The sequence below is a fragment of the Lolium perenne genome, chromosome 5 (genome assembly GCF_019359855.2).
Source record: "Lolium perenne isolate Kyuss_39 chromosome 5, Kyuss_2.0, whole genome shotgun sequence".
Lineage (NCBI taxonomy): Eukaryota > Viridiplantae > Streptophyta > Magnoliopsida > Poales > Poaceae > Lolium > Lolium perenne.
The window spans coordinates 190,894,850-190,913,614 of record NC_067248.2 but is presented as its reverse complement, the minus strand read 5'-3'; positions in this window follow the sequence as shown (position 1 = coordinate 190,913,614).

Below are 18,765 nucleotides of genomic sequence, written 5' to 3'. Positions count from 1 at the left end.
AAAGTACTAGATAATTTTTTAAATGAAAAACAAATCATACATACAGAAGATCTACGCGGGCATGTGTATGCAAAATTTGAAACATAAACACAAAACTATATACTTGAGCAAAAACTAAAACAACGCACTCCAAAATTTTCATGGAGGAAGACCAATTTACACGTTTTTTTTTTGTGTGGAGGCCACATTTGAGCGGATTTTTTCTCGAAAATTTGCAACAATAGGTTTCAAGTTAATACCTAGTTATGTATATGATTTATATCAAAAAAATTTAAAAATTACAAATACAAACATTAGTATGCTTTGAAATTTGGGATCAGGAGTACCCGAGAGAGAAAATTGACGATTTAATGATGGAGATCGATCGCACTAACCTGGATCAAGGTGTGCCACCCTGCAAATCTATCAACCACCCACGGGACCATTCCCAGGTGGCGCGACAGAGCAATGAAAAGCTGGGATCGAGCTTTATCTTCGGTGCGTGTAGTAAGGAGAAAGATGTTTTTCCATCAATCAAAGTAGACTCGTCACTGCAAATAAGCAAGAAAGAAGTTTATCGAATCAATTTATCCGAAAAGTGCTTGCTAACCGTTTAGCTACGAAAAAGCACATCTAAAGTCCTTGGGCTGTTGAACAGAACATGGTTCCGGTCAAGATATTGGGTTTGGTTCGGGAGACAACTCGTCAGTTTCACTGAAGACTGACAGCCATCTTCGAGACACAACCCCAAATAAATCGACACGTTAACAACTGTTATAAGGCTGCCGTCAAGTGGGTATCCAAAATACATTTTCCAGGAACTTTTCTCTTTCCATGCATGGTGCATTCCCTGATGATTCATGCCATCATGAGGAGCACGAGCCTGCAGTACACACATGGATGCCATCAGCTGGGCAGGTACTCCGTATTCATGTCTACTTGAGAGAGTTGGACTATGCACCTTCCCAAAACACAGAACGGTCCTTTTATTTTACGTTGCATTTGCAAGTATGTACTAGGAAAATAATTTAAAAGGTATCTCTACGATAGTAATCGATGGTAGGAATCTTTGTCGGGAAGAATTTTGGTTGTTAAACTATGTCACGTAAATCTCAATTTAAAAGTTGATGTCGAGTAGCTACAAAAAGCTTCTCTTATGAAAATAAACTGGCTGGGATCTCCCGTGTGCTCTTTTTGTGAGAGCAAGTTCAACTGCTCAACACCTGCTTCATGTTGCCAGGGTTAATACGTCCGAGGAGTTTACTATCACGGTTATACAAATCATTTCTCATTATCCGCAAGAACCCAACTTTTCGTCTCATGACACTATAATATGCAATAGATATGTGGGTATTTTACTCTTTCCATAGTTCCCATGACACAAGCAGAAGAATAAACAAAAGCCTTTTTTTTCTTGCATAGTCATCGAGGATGACGCTGGTCCACCAATTAATCCTGAATTGGTTGATCTCGCACCCAAGAGTTCGGATCAAGCTTTGGAAGACCCATACTGGGTGCCATATGCGAAGCGAGTATCTACACTCGAAAAGAAGGTGGGAAGCAATCTCGGGGATTGACCTGCTTGCATAGTTGACGTAGGCCACAACATGGGCACCCACGCCATTGTTGTTTTCTAGCCATCAAAAATATGGTTATTCAAAATTAACCAATCAAAGAATTTACATTTTTGAAGTGTTTAATTGTTCCATATGGTTGGATTCATCAAAGTGAAAGTGGATCTCTCGAATTGCACATGCAAGGCCAATCTCATAGAGTAGATTCCCAAAGTAGTGAACTTCTATGAGATAGCATAGGAGTATTATTTTGTGTGCAACTGGACAGTGGATAGCATGGTCCATATAGTGGAAAATTATTGGATGTGATGAATGATAAGGTCACCTTCTTGCTCAGTATGGGTGATCCAACAATTATCATGAAGAGCTTAGCTAACACATGGCTTTTTTGAGCTAAAGATGTCTAATATTGTAGGTGCTATGTCTTTATGATTTGTACATCTAGCCAAGAGAAGGACCGAAATTTGCTTTTTTCCCTCTTCGATGGTAATTTAATTGGCATTATAAAGAGACACATGACTTCATCCTTAGAAGGATTTTCTAGGTAGATCCAAGGCTAGTTTTTTTTTTCTCACCCATGCTAAGACCACCGAAGCCATTCCCTTAAAGAATTTTGTGCTGTCCAAGATCCTGAGCCTTCGAGCTTCATCGGCCTATAAATGGTTTTCCAATTTACTCTAAGTCTGACCCCAAAGTTTTGCCAGTTCCTACCCAAAGAAATGCCAGCATGCGAAGGAGGTCCACTTTTGAGAACCCCCTTCTATAGTTCGAGCGACGTAATATCGTAGATTTCAAGGAATATGAGAACCAACTTGACCAAGGTAAATCATCCAGCCGATGTGTCACTCCTTTCCAAGGAACAATCTTATTTTCCATTTGTCAGAGAGAGGTCGGAATCGATCTTGTGAAGGAGGTGCACCGCAAGGGGCAACCCAAGGTATAGCATCATAAATAAGGCTCGGATGGTCCCGAAGTTACGGAGGACACCATCAAGATTTATGTCCATGCACCAGATGGGAGCGACCTAACTCCTCTAAAGGTTTCTAATAAGGTCACAGTGACATCTCCGATGTCTTGGAGGATCCTCGTGAGACACACAACATCCTTCCTAGAAGGATCCACACAAATTGCGGCATCATATCCACAGAGGCAGGTGCAGAGGCATGAATCATGCCTCCTCAAACGATGAAGGTCACCTCTCTCCATGTCAAGGTATAGAAGATAGTGTAAAGGGTCGAGGGAAAGTACGGAGATGAGCCATGATAATGGGTTGCCCTGGCGGTGCCGTTCGAGGTAGCTACCAAATCTTCACATGGTTGGGGCACAACTCCACAACTCAATTGGAGCTCCCGACAACACCTTGAAGCTTGTACAACACTAAGAAAAACTAAGCGGATTAGAGACTTTGCTATCTCAATATCCTCCTTTTTGGTGTTTAATGACAACACAAGAATTTGCATCTTACAAATAGATAACGTGATAAGAACATGATTTTCAAAATAAAGACGGAGCTCCCCCTAGATATGTACAACCTTTTTATTTGCATTTTGAATGCAAGTGCACTACACTCTAGGGTCAACACCCCCTTTATTTTGTAAATCAACAACATGTGCAAGATAAAGAGTATAACATACATAAAATATCTTGCACAACAAGGGGACATAACTGATACCTTCAATCCGGATTACATATTATAGTATGATAAGCTTTTTTCCTAGAAGACCTAGGTTTAATCGAACCTTGGGAAGCACTGCTAAATGGTGTAACGGAAATATCTAGAAGACTTGCTAGTATAGTTTATCTTCGGTTTACCGGACCTATCTAGTTTACTTTTAAGGGGGTTGTGTTCAGTGATGGAAATAGGCCAGGGTTAAGGTTTCACCTGCAGCTATGCATACATATATAATTGAAGCACATATATGTAACAAATAAAATAGAGATAAGAGATTTGTGAGTAGCACATCCGTAAATACTCTTGCCCCTAAAGCCAGAGGTGACAAGAGCCTAATGGTCCAACCACTGTCCTTACAGCCGCAAGCAACAACAGTTATTAAGTAAATGAAATGATTGTGCTATGATCCCGAATGAATCACTAAACATGTACCGTTACTTTCCCCTTTCTGTCAGTGAGGTTTTGCGGTAGCACGCCATTCTCCACTCATCCCACCTCTTTCCTTGATCAACTCGAATGATATGGATAGTTGCACATCATCAAGACGAGGCAAAGAGACAAGGATATAAGATTGCAAACTCCTATTCAATATGTACACATAACATAAGATTAGATGCACATGGACGCTGCGAGGATTCACCCCAATCCGCAGCCCGTGAGGACTACTCACACGTAATACCAAGATCAAATACAAACATAGAAATCATTGTGCAAAATACTTAGAATGAAATCACAATATTATTACAATTATCGTCAATTCTCAAGGAGATCTCTATTGCAATGGTGATGGATATGGCTATGGAGGAGATGGGAGATGGGATGGATCTCCTTCAGCGTGGTGCATATGGATCCGGTGGATGGTGATGCGTGCAATTATCACACGTCCGTTGGGAACCCCAAGAGGAAGGTGTGATGCAGACAGTAGCAAGTTTTCCCTCAGAAAGAAACCAAGGTTTATCGAACTAGAGGAGCCAAGAAGCACGTTGAAGGTTGATGGCGGCGGAGTGTAGTGCGGCGCAACACCAGGGATTTCGGCGCCAACGTGGAACCTGCACAATACAACCAAAGTACTTTGCCCCAATGAAACAGTGAGGTTGTCAATCTCACCGGCTTGCTGTAACAAAGGATTAGATGTATAGTGTGGATGATGATTGTTTGCATAAAACAGTAGAACAAGTATTGCAGTAGATTGTATTTAATGTAAAAGAATGGACCGGGGTCCACAGTTCACTAGAGGTGTCTCTCCCATAAGATAAATAGCATGTTGGGTGAACAAATTACAGTCGGGCAATTGACAAATAGAGAGAGCATGACAATGCACATACATGATATGATAAGTATAGTGAGATTTAATTGGGCATTACGACAAAGTACATAGACCGCTATCCAGCATGCATCTATGCCTAAAAAGTTCACCTTCAGGTTATCATCCGAACCCCTTCCAGTATTAAGTTGCAAACAACAGACAATTGCATTAAGTATGGTGCGTAATGTAATCAATAACTACATCCTCGGACATAGCATCAATGTTTTATCCCTAGTGGCAACAGCACATCCACAACCTTAGAACTTTCTGTCACTGTCCCAGATTTAATGGAGGCATGAACCCACTATCGAGTATAAATACTCCCTCTTGGAGTTAAGAGTAAAAACTTGGCCAGAGCCTCTACTAATAACGGAGAGCATGCAAGATCATAAACAACACATAGGTAATAGATTGATAATCAACATAACATAGTATTCTCTATCCATCGGATCCCGACAAACACAACATATAGCATTACAGATAGATGATCTTGATCATGTTAGGCAGCTCACAAGATCCAACAATGAAGCACATAAGGAGAAGACGACCATCTAGCTACTGCTATGGACCCATAGTCCAGGGGTGAACTACTCACTCATCACTCCGGAGGCGATCATGGCGGTGAAGAGTCCTCCGGGAGATGATTCCCCTCTCCGGCAGGGTGCCGGAGGCGATCTCCTGAATCCCCCGAGATAGGATTGGCGGCGGCGGCGTCTCGATGGGTTTTCCGTATCGTGGCTCTCGGTACTGGGGGTTTCGCGACGAAGGCTTTAAGTAGGCGGAAGGGCAGGTCAAAGGGCGTCACGGGGGCCCCACACAACAGGGCCGCGCGGGCCCTATGCTGGCCGCGCCGCCCTAGTGTGGCGGCGCCCCGTGGCCCCACTTCGTCTCCCCTCCGGTCTTCTGGAAGCTTCGTGTAAAAATAGGCCCCTGGGCGTTGATTTCGTCCAATTCCGAGAATATTTCCTTTGTAGGATTTCTGAAACCAAAAACAGCAGAAAACAGCAACTGGCTCTTCGGCATCTTGTTAATAGGTTAGTGCCGAAAAATGCATAAATATGACATAAAGTATACATAAAACATGTAGATATCATCAATAATGTGGCATGGAACATAAGAAATTATCGATACGTCGGAGACGTATCAGCATCCCCAAGCTTAGTTCCTGCTCGTCCAGAAGCGTAAAACGATAACAAAGATAATTTCTGGAGTGACATGCCATCATAACCTTGATCATACTATTGTAAGCATATGTAATGAATGCAGCGATCAAAACAATGGTAATGACATGAGTGAACAACTGAATCATAAAGCAAAGACTATTCATAAATAGTACTTCAAGACAAGATTCAATAAGTCTTGCATAAGAGTTAACTCATAAAGCAATAAATCAAAGTAAAAGTATTGAAGCAACACAAAGGAAGATTAAGTTTCAGCGGTTGCTTTCAACTTATAACATGTATATCTCATGGATAGTGTCAATGTAAAGTAATATAACAAGTGCAATATGCAAGTATGTAGGAATCAATGCACAGTTCACACAAGTGTTTGCTTCTTGAGGTGGAGAGAAATAGGTGAACTGACTCAACATAAAAGTAAAAGAAAGGTCCTTCAAAGAGGAAAGCATCGATTGCTATATTTGTGCTAGAGCTTTTAATTTGAAAACATGAAACAATTTTGTCAACGGTAGTAATAAAGCATATGTATCATGTAAATTATATCTTACAAGTTGCAAGCCTCATGCAATACACATGTTTTAACCAAGTGTCACAAAGGGGTACCTCTATGCCGCCTGTACAAAGGTCTAAGGAGAAAGCTCGCATTTGGACTTCTCGCTTTTGATTATTCTCAACTTAGACATCCATACCGGGACAACATAGACAACAGATAATGGACTCCTCTTTAATGCATAAGCATGTAGCAACAATTAATGTTCTCATATGAGATTGAGGATATATGTCCAAAACTGAAACTTCCACCATGATTCATGGCTTTAGTTAGCGGCCCAATGTTCTTCTCTAACATTATGCATGCTCTAACCATTTAATGAGTGGTAAATCTCCCTTACTTCAGACAAGACGAACATGCATAGCAACTCACATGATATTCAACAAAGAGTTGATGGCGTCCCCAGGAGCATGGTTATCGCACAACAAGCAACTTAATAAGAGATAAAGTGCATAAGTACATATTCAATACCACAATAGTTTTTAAGGCTATTTTGTCCCATGAGCTATATATTGCAAAGGCGAATGATGGAAATTTAAAGGTAGCACTCAAGCAATTTACTTTGGAATGGCGGAGAAATACCATGTAGTAGGTAGGTATGGTGGACACAAATGGTATAGTGGTTGGCTCAAGGATTTTGGATGCATGAGAAGTATTCCCTCTCGATACAAGGTTTAGGCTAGCAAGGTTATTTGAAACAAACACAAGGATGAACCGGTGCAGCAAAACTCACATAAAAGACATATTGTAAACATTATAAGACTCTACACCGTCTTTCTTGTTGTTCAAAACTCAATACTAGAAATTATCTAGACTTTAGAGAGACCAAATATGCAAACCAAATTTTAGCAAGCTCTATGTATTTCTTCATTAATAGGTGCAAAGTATATGATGCAAGAGCTTAAACATGAGCATAAAAATTGCCAAGTATCAAATTATTCAAGACATTTTAGAATTACTACATGTAGCATTTCCCGATTCCAACCATATAACAATTTAACGAAGAAGATTCAACCTTCGCCATGAATACTATGAGTAAAGCCTAAGGACATATTTGTCCATATGCAACAGCGGAGCGTGTCTCTCTCCCACACTATGAATGCTAGGATCCATTTTATTCAAACAAAAGCAAAAACAAAAACAAACCGACGCTCCAAGCAAAGAACATAAGATGTGATGGAATAAAAATATAGTTTCAGGGGAGGAACCTGATAATGTTGTCGATGAAGAAGGGGATGCCTTGGGCATCCCCAAGGTTAGACGCTTGAGTCTTCTTAAAATATGCAGGGGTGAACCACCGGGGCATCCCCAAGCTTAGAGCTTTCACTCTCCTTGATCATATTGTATCATCTCCCTCTCTTGATCCTTGAAAACTTCCTCCACACCAAACTCGAAACAACTCATTAGAGGGTTAGTGCATAATAAAAATTTACATGTTCAGAGGTGACATAATCATTCTTAACACTTCTGGACATTGCACAAAGCTACTGGACATTAATGGATCAAAGAAATTCATCCAACATAGCAAAAGAGGCAATGCGAAATAAAAGGCAGAATCTGTCAAAACAGAACAGTTCGTAAAGACGAATTTTAAAGTGGCACCATACTTGCTCAAATGAAAATTCCCAAATTGAATGAAAGTTGCGTACATATCTGAGGATCACTCACGTAAATTGGCATAATTTTCTTAGTTACCTACAGAGAATTAGGCCCAGATTCGTGACAGCAAAGAAATCTGTTTCTGCGCAGTAATCCAAATCTAGTATGAACCTTACTATCAAAGACTTTACTTGGCACAACAATGCACAAAACTAAGATAAGGAGAGGTTGCTACAGTAGTAAACAACTTCCAAGACTCAAATATAAAATAAAAGTACTGTAGTAAAAACATGGGTTGTGTCCCATAAGCGCTTTTCTTTAACGCCTTTCAGCTAGGCGCAGAAAGTGTGTATCAAGTATTATCGAGAGATGAAGCATCAACATAGGTGTTGGGAGTTTTCTCAACTATGCATTTTATCTTATCTATGTGAGTTTCAGAGGCTCCCTTTTCATTATTCTTAGGCTTGCTATCCTCGTCAAACAAATTTTCAGGAACAAGCCAACCATAGTTATTTTCTAGAGCGTCATTCATTCCCAGGAGCTTACAAGGTATTGTTGTCTTAATCTCCCCACCATCATTAATATTATTAGTGTACTTTATTCTATCAATGTCCATCTTTTTAAGGGTACTAGGAAAGTTGGTGTAAGAACCAAGCATCTTATATTTAATAAAAACTTTTCTAGCCTCTCTTGCTACACCACCAAATTCTTTAAGAAGGGTTTCTAAGACAAAATCTTTCTTTTCTCCTTCCTCCATATCAGAGAGTGTAAGAAACATATGCTGAATTATAGGATTGAGATTAACAAATTTAGTTTCCAACATGTGTACTAAAGAAGCAGCAGCAATTTCATAAGTAGGAGCAAGTTCTACCAAGTGTCTATCTTCAAAATTTTCAGCTATACTAACATGAGTGAAAAAATCTTCTATATTATCTCTTCCAATTATAGACCCTCGGCCTACCGGTATGTCTTTTAGAGTGTACTTAGGAGGAAACATGATTAAATAAACAAAAGGTAAATAAAGTAAATGCAAGTAACTAATTTTTTTGTGTTTTTGATATAGAGAACAAGACAGTAAATAAAGTAAAACTAGCAACTAATTTTTTTGTGTTTTGATATAATGCAGCAAACAAAGTAGTAAATAAAATAAAGCAAGACAAAAACAAAGTAAAGAGATTGGATTGTGGAGACTCCCCTTGCAGCGTATCTTGATCTCCACGGCAACGGCGCCAGAAAAAGAGCTTGATGCGTGCAATTATCACACGTCCGTTGGGAACCCCAAGAGGAAGGTGTGATGCAGACAGTAGCAAGTTTTCCCTCAGAAAGAAACCAAGGTTTATCGAACCAGGAGGAGCCAAGAAGCACGTTGAAGGTTGATGGCGGCGGAGTGTAGTGCGGCGCAACACCAGGGATTCCGGCGCCAACGTGGAACCTGCACAACACAACCAAAGTACTTTGCCCCAATGAAACAGTGAGGTTGTCAATCTCACCGGCTTGCTGTAACAAAGGATTAGATGTATAGTGTGGATGATGATTGTTTGCAGAAAACAGTAGAACAAGTATTGCAGTAGATTGTATTTAATGTAAAAGAATGGACCGGGGTCCACAGTTCACTAGAGGTGTCTCTCCCATAAGATAAATAGCATGTTGGGTGAACAAATTACAGTCGGGCAATTGACAAATAGAGAGAGCATGACAATGCACATACATGATATGATAAGTATAGTGAGATTTAATTGGGCATTACGACAAAGTACATAGACCGCTATCCAGCATGCATCTATGCCTAAAAAGTCCACCTTCAGGTTATCATCCGAACCCCTTCCAGTATTAAGTTGCAAACAACAGACAATTGCATTAAGTATGGTGCGTAATGTAATCAATAACTACATCCTCGGACATAGCATCAATGTTTTATCCCTAGTGGCAACAGCACATCCACAACCTTAGAACTTTCTGTCACTGTCCCAGATTTAATGGAGGCATGAACCCACTATCGAGCATAAATACTCCCTCTTGGAGTTAAGAGTAAAAACTTGGCCATAGCCTCTACTAATAACGGAGAGCATGCAAGATCATAAACAACACATAGGTAATAGATTGATAATCAACATAACATAGTATTCTCTATCCATCGGATCCCGACAAACACAACATATAGCATTACAGATAGATGATCTTGATCATGTTAGGCAGCTCACAAGATCCAACAATGAAGCACATAAGGAGAAGACGGCCATCTAGCTACTGCTATGGACCCATAGTCTAGGGGTGAACTACTCACTCATCACTCCGGAGGCGATCATGGCGGTGAAGAGTCCTCCGGGAGATGATTCCCCTCTCCGGCAGGGTGCCGGAGGCGATCTCCTGAATCCCCCGAGATGGGATTGGCGGCGGCGGCGTCTCAGTAAGGTTTTCCATATCGTGTCTCTCGGTACTGGGGGTTTCGCGACGGAGGCTTTAAGTAGGCGGAAGGGCAGGTCAAAGGGCGTCACGGGGGCCCCACACAACAGGGCCGCGCGGGCCCTATGCTGGCCGCGCCGCCCTAGTGTGGCGGCGCCCCGTGGCCCCAATTCGTCTCCCCTCCGGTCTTCTGGAAGCTTCGTGTAAAAATAGGCCCCTGGGCGTTGATTTCGTCCAATTCCGAGAATATTTCCTTTGTAGGATTTCTGAAACCAAAAACAGCAGAAAATAGCAACTGGCTCTTCGGCATCTCGTTAATAGGTTAGTGCCGGAAAATGCATAAATATGACATAAAGTATACATAAAACATGTAGATATCATCAATAATGTGGCATGGAACATAAGAAATTATCGATACGTCGGAGACGTATCAGATGGCTGCTCTGTTTGGCGACGAATGGCTCTCTTTTCAGCGTCGGTCCCTCAACGACTTTTATAGGGTTTGACCTCGGGAACGCAGCGGTGCATGGTACGGGCGTACGGTACAGGCGGGGTTTGCCCGTACCGATGCCCGTAAAAGCTCATGGAACCGCCTTTCTGAGTGTAGTCAACTTTGCCATGCTCCTGACGCGATTTTCTTTAGTAATTGCAGGTCCATTTGTCATTATGGCGTGATTTCATGCATAACATCCAAAAATAGAAGAGATTGCACATCTTTATAGTGATTAGGTTTTAATGGCAAGTTGAGAGGTAAACTTAGTCAATTTCTTGACTTAGCTAAGGGTTTAAACGCGAGAAAATATGGCGTATTTCAGAGCCATCAATAACATAGCCATATGAATTCTCAAACTCAATAATGTGCATACCAATGCCAATATGTCTCCGAAATAATGATATACATATATGCAATGAATAACCATCATCACACCACAAATTACCATAAGGTTCACCACCACTAATTAGTTATTACCAAAGAAAATAAGTTCAACACAAATAAACTAGGAAAGAAGGCACCAAAGTAAGATAGGAAAAAATGGAAAAGCAAGATTTGGTGCCAGGCCCATGCAAATTCCCGAGGACAACCTAACAGAACTACCTCCCCCATTTGGCATCAACACGCCAAAAGGGATAAAAGCATGCTACTCGTCCCACAAATCACTCCCGGTCTTACTCCTCCTCCTCTTCTTCTTCTTCTTCCCCGTGTTAGTTGTTTTCACTCACATACTCTTCCGCACGACCACATCCTCCTTCTTGTTCAACTAGATCCTTGCCCTTGTAGGAGGAAGTGGTTTCTTTGAACTCGCCCCAATGCATGTGATGATTTTGACAGTATTCATAGGGGATGGTGGCTCTGGACGTGTCATTGTAGCTCTTAGGAGGAGAGTCAATAAGAGGCTCACCAACTCTTCTCCTTGGATCATTATATATACAAGTCGCATTGGCCCTTAAAAATGCCATCATTTTGCTTGATGATGATGCATTGGTTGCGGTATTGAGCATAGTTCTCCTTGTGAGTCTCCACTTGCACCCAAATGAAGAATTTTTTTAAACCAATAGATATTCTTGACCTTCTTGTCGGCCATCTCCTTCGAGAGCTTGGAGGTCCACATGGGGTCACCACTCGGTTGAGAGGAAAGACCGGCATAGTCTTCATAAACCACATGAGCTTTCTTCCTTTGAATTGAGCCGTACGGGTGCACATACGCTAGCTCCATGAGATCACCTTGATATGTGACTGCTCCAATGAGCATTCATGATATAAAGAGCATAGTGATGAGCGCAGATTGCACACCGTTGGGGAACCCCAAGAGGAAGATATGATGAGCAAGGTAGCCAGTTTTCCCTCAGTGAGAAACCAAGGTGTAATCGACCAGTAGGAGAAATGCGTGACTTCTGAAGGTATTGCAAGCTGACTGGTGGAAGGGCGCACTACCGGCCTCAACAACAACGTGGAACCTACACATAACACAACCAAAATACTTTGCCCCAACTTACAGTGAGGTTGTCAATCTCACCGGTTTTGCTGAAAACAAATGATTAATCGTATAGTGTGGAAAGAGATGTTTGTTTGCAGTGAAATTAAAGAGAACGGTGCTTGCATTAAGTAAATAGAACATGATGATTTTATCAGTGTAAAAGAAAGGACCGAGGTCCACAGTTCACTAGAGGCGTCTCTCCATAAAGATAAATACATGATGGGTGAACAAATAACAGTTGGGTAATTCACAGAATAAAGACCATACATGACAAGATGATTACTATGAGATTTGTTTGGGCATTACAACATAATACAAAGACCGTAATCTAACTGCGTCTATGACTAAAAATCCACCTTCCGGTTATCATCCGAACCCCTTTCAGTATTAAGTTGCATGCAACAGATTATCGCATTAAGAAATGTGTGTAAAGTAAATAATAGAATTATCCTTAGATAAAGCATTGTTGTTTTCTCCCTAGTAGCAACATCACATATACAATCTTAGAATTTATTGTCACTCTTCCGGATTACCAGAGACATGAAACCACTATCGAGCATAAATACTCCTTCTTGGAGTTACAATCATTTACTTGGCCAAAGCATCTACTAGCAATGAAGAGCATGCAAGATCACAAATAACATATGACAACTATATAATCGAGCTCCACATAGTATTCAATATTTATCGGATCCCAGCAAACACAACATGTAGCATTACATAAAGATGATCTTGATCATGATAGGCAGCTCACAAGATCTAAACATGAAGCATAAATTGGAGAAGACAACCATCTAGCTAATGCTATGGAGCCGTATTCCAAAGATGAACTACTCACACATCACTTCGGAGGCGGGCATGGCAATGTAGAGGCCTCCGGTGATGATCTCCCTCTCCGGCAGGGTGCCGGGAAGAGCTTCAGAACCCTCCCGAGCTAGGGTCGGTGATGGCAGCCGCGACGGAACTTTTCGTGGATGGAGGCTCGGGTTTTTAGGTTTTTCCCGAGATCGTGAATAAATAGGCGGAAGGGCGAGGTCGGTGGATGCCTGGGGGGCCCACACCACCCCATGGCGCGGCCAGGGCCTGGGCCGCGCCATGGCCTGGTGTGGCTGCCCTGTGGCGCCTCTTCCTCTCTCCTCTGGACTCCGTCTTCGTTACGGTAAAATAAGAACTTCTTCTTTTGTTTCGTCCAATTCCGAGAATATTTCCTGTACAACTTTTCTGAAATACAAAACGGCAGAAAACAGGGAACTGACACTATGGCATCTTGTCAATAGGTTAGTGCCGAAAAATGTATAAAATTGCAATGAAGTGTAAACAAAACATATATAAATTGGTATAAAACAAGCATGGAGCATCAAAAATTATAGATACGTTTGCAACGTATCAGCATCCCCAAGCTTAACTCCTGCTCGTCCTCGAGTAGGTAAGTGATAACAAAAATAATTTTTGAGGTGACATGAAGCTAACACAATCTTAATCAAGTTTATTGTAAAAGCATTGTGAGCTGGGATCAAAGTACTCTAAACATAGACATGATATATATAATTCTAACAATAGAACTTAGCAACTATGTTACAACATAAAAAGTAACTCAAACAAAGGATCATGAATAATTATGCACTAAAAGCAACTATTTGTCTTTGAGCATAGATAAAACATAGCAAAGTGGTACTCAGTTTGTCCTTTATGAAGTAGCAAAACATAAATGCTAGTACACCTTCAAAGTTCAAAGGGTGACTAGATACAAGTAATTTAAGAACAAGCAATATCGTAATAATGAATGAATCAATCATTTTTTTGGGACTATGCACATTATACTCAGAATGACAACTATGCTATCTTAATTGGTGCATGAAGTAAGAAGATGAAGACTCAACATAAAATTAAAATAAAGGCCCTGCGCAGAGGGGAGCAAGATTACTCATGTGCTAGAGCTTTTTATTTTGAAAGCAATAGGATAGTTGAAAATATATTTTGAGAGGTATGCATGTCTATGTCAACGAATGGCATCAAATGATCGATCATCCTTTCATATAGAGACCCCAAGAGCATCCCCCATGTAGTTCTCCATTGCGCACCATTATTTATGATCTCTCCAGTACATAATGTGCGGAGCTTTATTTGTTTATTTTATAGTTTGTTTGGGCTGGGCACCCAGTTGCCTTGCTCTTTTTGCAATATTAAGGACTTAGCACATCATTCATGCTAGTCATGGAATGAAGTCATGAAAAGACAATATACCATTCAATACTTCCTCATAAGCTAAAACAAAACACAAAACATGTAATAATGTTTGAAGGTTTAGAGGTAGCACACAAGCAATTCACTTTGGAGTGGCGGTGAAATACCACATATAGGTATGTATGGTGGACACTGATGTCTAGTTCCCCCTCCTTTTCCTGTAGACAGTGTTGGGCCTCGATGGAGAACTACTCCCTCCTCATGGGAGCAGCAGCGGTGATGAAGATGGCGGTGGAGATGGCAGCGGTGTCGATGGAGAAGCCTTCCGGGGGCACTTCCCAGTTCCGGCGGCGTGCCGGAACAGAGACTCCTGTCCCCCAAATCTTGGCTTCGCGATGGCGACGGCTCTGGAAGGTTTCTGTGGGTTTCGTCGAACGTATCAGGGTTTTCGATCCAGGGGCTTTAAATAGGCGAAGAGGCGGCGCAGGAGGGTCGAAGGGGCGACGACACCATAGGGCAGCGTGGCCAGGGCCTGGGCCGCGCCGGCCTATGGTCTGGGGGCCCAGTGCCCCCCCTCTGGTCCTTCCCGGGTGTTCTGGATGCTTCCGGTGAAAATAGGAACTTGGGCGTTGATTTCGTCCGATTCCGAGAATATTTCGTTACTAGGATTTCTGAAACCAAAAACAGCAAAAAAACAGCAGCTGGCCTTTCGGCATCTCGTCAATAGGTTAGTTCCGGAAAACGCATAAAAATGATATAAAGTGTGAACAAAACATGTTGGTATTGTCATAAAACAAGCATGGAACATCAGAAATTATAGATACGTTGGAGACGTATCAGCATCCCCAAGCTTAGTTCCTACTCGTCCTCGAGTAGGTAAACGATAAAAGATAATTTCTGAGGTGACATGCTACCAACATAATCTTAATCATACCATTGTAAAGCATATGAGATGAATGCAGCGATTCGAAACAATGTAAATGCAATGAGTAAACAATTGAATCATAAAGCAAAGACTTTTCATGAATAGCACTTCAAGACAAGCATCAATAAGTCTTGCATAAGAGTTAACTCATAAAGCAATAATTCAAAGTAAAAGCATTGAAGCAACACAAAGGAAGATGAAGTTTCAGCGGTTGCTTTCAACTTATAACATGTGTATCTCATGGATATTGTCAACATAGAGTAATATAACAAGTGCAATATGCAAATATGTAGGAATCAATGCACAGTTCACACAAGTGTTTGCTTCTTGGGATGGAGAGAAATAGGTGAACTGACTCAACATTGAAAGTAAAAGAATGGTCCTCCATAGAGGAAAAGCATCGATTGCTATATTTGTGCTAGAGCTTTGATTTTGAAAACATAAAGAGAGCATAAAAATAAAGTTTTGAGAGGTGTATGTTGTTGTCAACGAATGGTAGCGGGTACTCTAACCCCCTTGCCAGACAAACCTTCAAAGAGCAGCTCCCATTTTATTTTATTTTTGGGTGGCACTCCTTCCAACCTTTCTTTCACAAACCATGGCTAACCGAATCCTCGGGTGCCTGCCAACAATCTCATACCATGAAGGAGTGCCTTTTTATTTTAGTTTTATTATGATGAAACTCCTCCCAACCTTTGCTTACACAAGCCATGGCTAGCCGAATCCTTCGGGTGCCGTCCAACAATCACATACCATGGAGGAGTGTCTATTTTTGTTAATTAATTTGGGACTGGGAATCCCATTGCCAGCTCTTTTTGCAAAATTATTGGATAAGCGGATGAAGCCACTAGTCCATTGGTGAAAGTTGCCCAACAAGATTGAAAGATAAACACCACATACTTCCTCATGAGCTATAAAACATTGACACAAATCAGAGGTGATAAATTTTGAATTGTTTAAAGGTAGCACTCAAGCAATTTACTTTGGAATGGCGGAAAATACCATGTAGTAGGTAGGTATGGTGGACACAAATGGCATAGTGGTTGGCTCAAGTATTTTGGATGCATGAGAAGCATTCCCTCTCGATACAAGGTTTAGGCTAGCAATGCTTATTTGAAACAAACACAAGGATGAACCGGTGCAGCAAAACTCACATAAAAGACATATTGAAAACATTATAAGACTCTACACCGTCTTCCTTGTTGTTCAAACTCAATACTAGAAATTATCTAGACCTTAGAGAAACCAAATATGCAAACCAAATTTTAGCATGCTCTATGTATTTCTTCATTAATGGGTGCAAAGTATATGATGCAAGAGCTTAAACATGAGCACAACAATTGCCAAGTATCACATTATCCAAGACATTATAGCAATTTACTACATGTATCATTTTCCAATTCCAACCATATAACAATTTAACGAAGAAGAAACTTCGCCATGAATATTAAAAGCTAAGAACACATGTGTTCATATGCAACAGCGGAGCGTGTCTCTCTCCCACACAAGCATGATGTAATCCAATTTATTCAAACACAAACAAAAATAGGAAACATACAGACGCTCCAAGCAAAGCACATAAGATCTGACCGAATAAAAATATAGTTTCAAGAGAAGGAACCTGATAATTTGTCGATGAAGAAGGGGATGCCTTGGGCATCCCCAAGCTTAGACGCTTGAGTCTTCTTGATATATGCAGGGGTGAACCACCGGGGCATCCCCAAGCTTAGAGCTTTCACTCTTCTTGATCATAGTATATCATCCTCCTCTCTTGACCCTTGAAAACTTCCTTCACACCAAACTTCTCATAAACTTCATTAGAGGGGTTAGTACATAATCAAAAACTCACATGTTTAGAGGTGACACAATCATTCTTAACACTTCTGGACATTGCTCAAAGCTACTGGAAGGTAATGGAACAAAGAAATCCACCCAACACAGCGAAAGAAGCAATGCGAAATAAAAGGCAGAATCTGTCAAAACAGAACAGTCCGTAAAGATGAATTTCTAATAAATACTTCCGTTGCTCAGATCAGAAAACTCAAAACTAATGAAAGTTGCGTACATATCTGAGGAACACGCACGTAAATTGGAATATTTTTCTGATTTTTCTACAGAGAACACAGCCCAGATTCGTGACAGATAGAAATCTGTTTCTGCGCAGAAATCCAAATCTAGTATCAACCTTCGATTAGAGGCTTCACTTGGCACAACAAAACACAAAACTAAGATAAGGAGAGGTTGCTACAGTAGTAAACAACTTCCAAGACACAAATATAAAACAACGTACTGTAGCAAAATAACACATGGGTTATCTCCCAAGAAGTTCTTTCTTTATAGCCATTAAGATGGGCTCAGCAGTTTTAATGACGCACTCGCAAGAAATAGTATTTGAAGCAAAAGAGAGCATCAAGAGGCAAATTCAAAACACATTTAAGTCTAACATGCTTCCTATGCATAGGAATCTTGTAAATAAACAAGTTCATGAAGAGCAAAGTAACAAGCATAGGAAGATAAAACAAGTATAGCTTGAAAAATTTCAGCACATAGAGAGGCATTTTAGTAACATGAAAATTTCTACAACCATATTTTCCTCTCTCATAATAACTTTCAGTAGCATCATGAGCAAACTCAACAATGTAACTATCACACAAAGCATTCTTATCATGAGTCTCATGCATAAAATTATTACTCTCCACATAAGCATAATCAATTTTATTAGTAATAGTGGGAGCAAATTCAACAAAGTAGCTATCATTATTATTCTCATCATCAAATATAGGAGGCATATTGTAATCATAATCAAATTCATCCTCCATAACAGGCAGTAACAAAAGATTACTATCATTATAATCATCATAAATTGGAGGCAAAGTATCATCAAAGAAAATTTTCTCCTCAATTCTTGGGGGACTAAAAAGATCATGAAAACCAGCTTCCCCAAGCTTAGAACTTTCTATATCATTATCAACAATGGTGTTCAAAGCGTTCATACTAATATTACTACCAGCATGCAAATAAGATTCCATAGGTTTTTTAATTTTCGCATCAAACAATCCATGTTTTAAATCAGGAAATAGCATAAGAAGCTCATTCTTGTCCATTATGCCAAACTAGTGTAAACAAGAAACAAAAAGATGCAATTGCAGGATCTAAAGGAAATAGCTTCGAGTACTTACAGTGCCGGAAAATAGCTTAGTAGCCGAGGTCCGGAGTGTGAGTACCTTTTACCTTTCCTCCCCGGCAACGGCGCCAGAAAATAGCTTGATGTCTACTTCCCCCTCCTTTTCCTGTAGACAGTGTTGGGCCTCGATGGAGAACTACTCCCTCCTCATGGGAGCAGCAGCGGTGATGAAGATGGCGGTGGAGATGGCAGCGGTGTCGATGGAGAAGCCTTCCGGGGGCACTTCCCCGTTCCG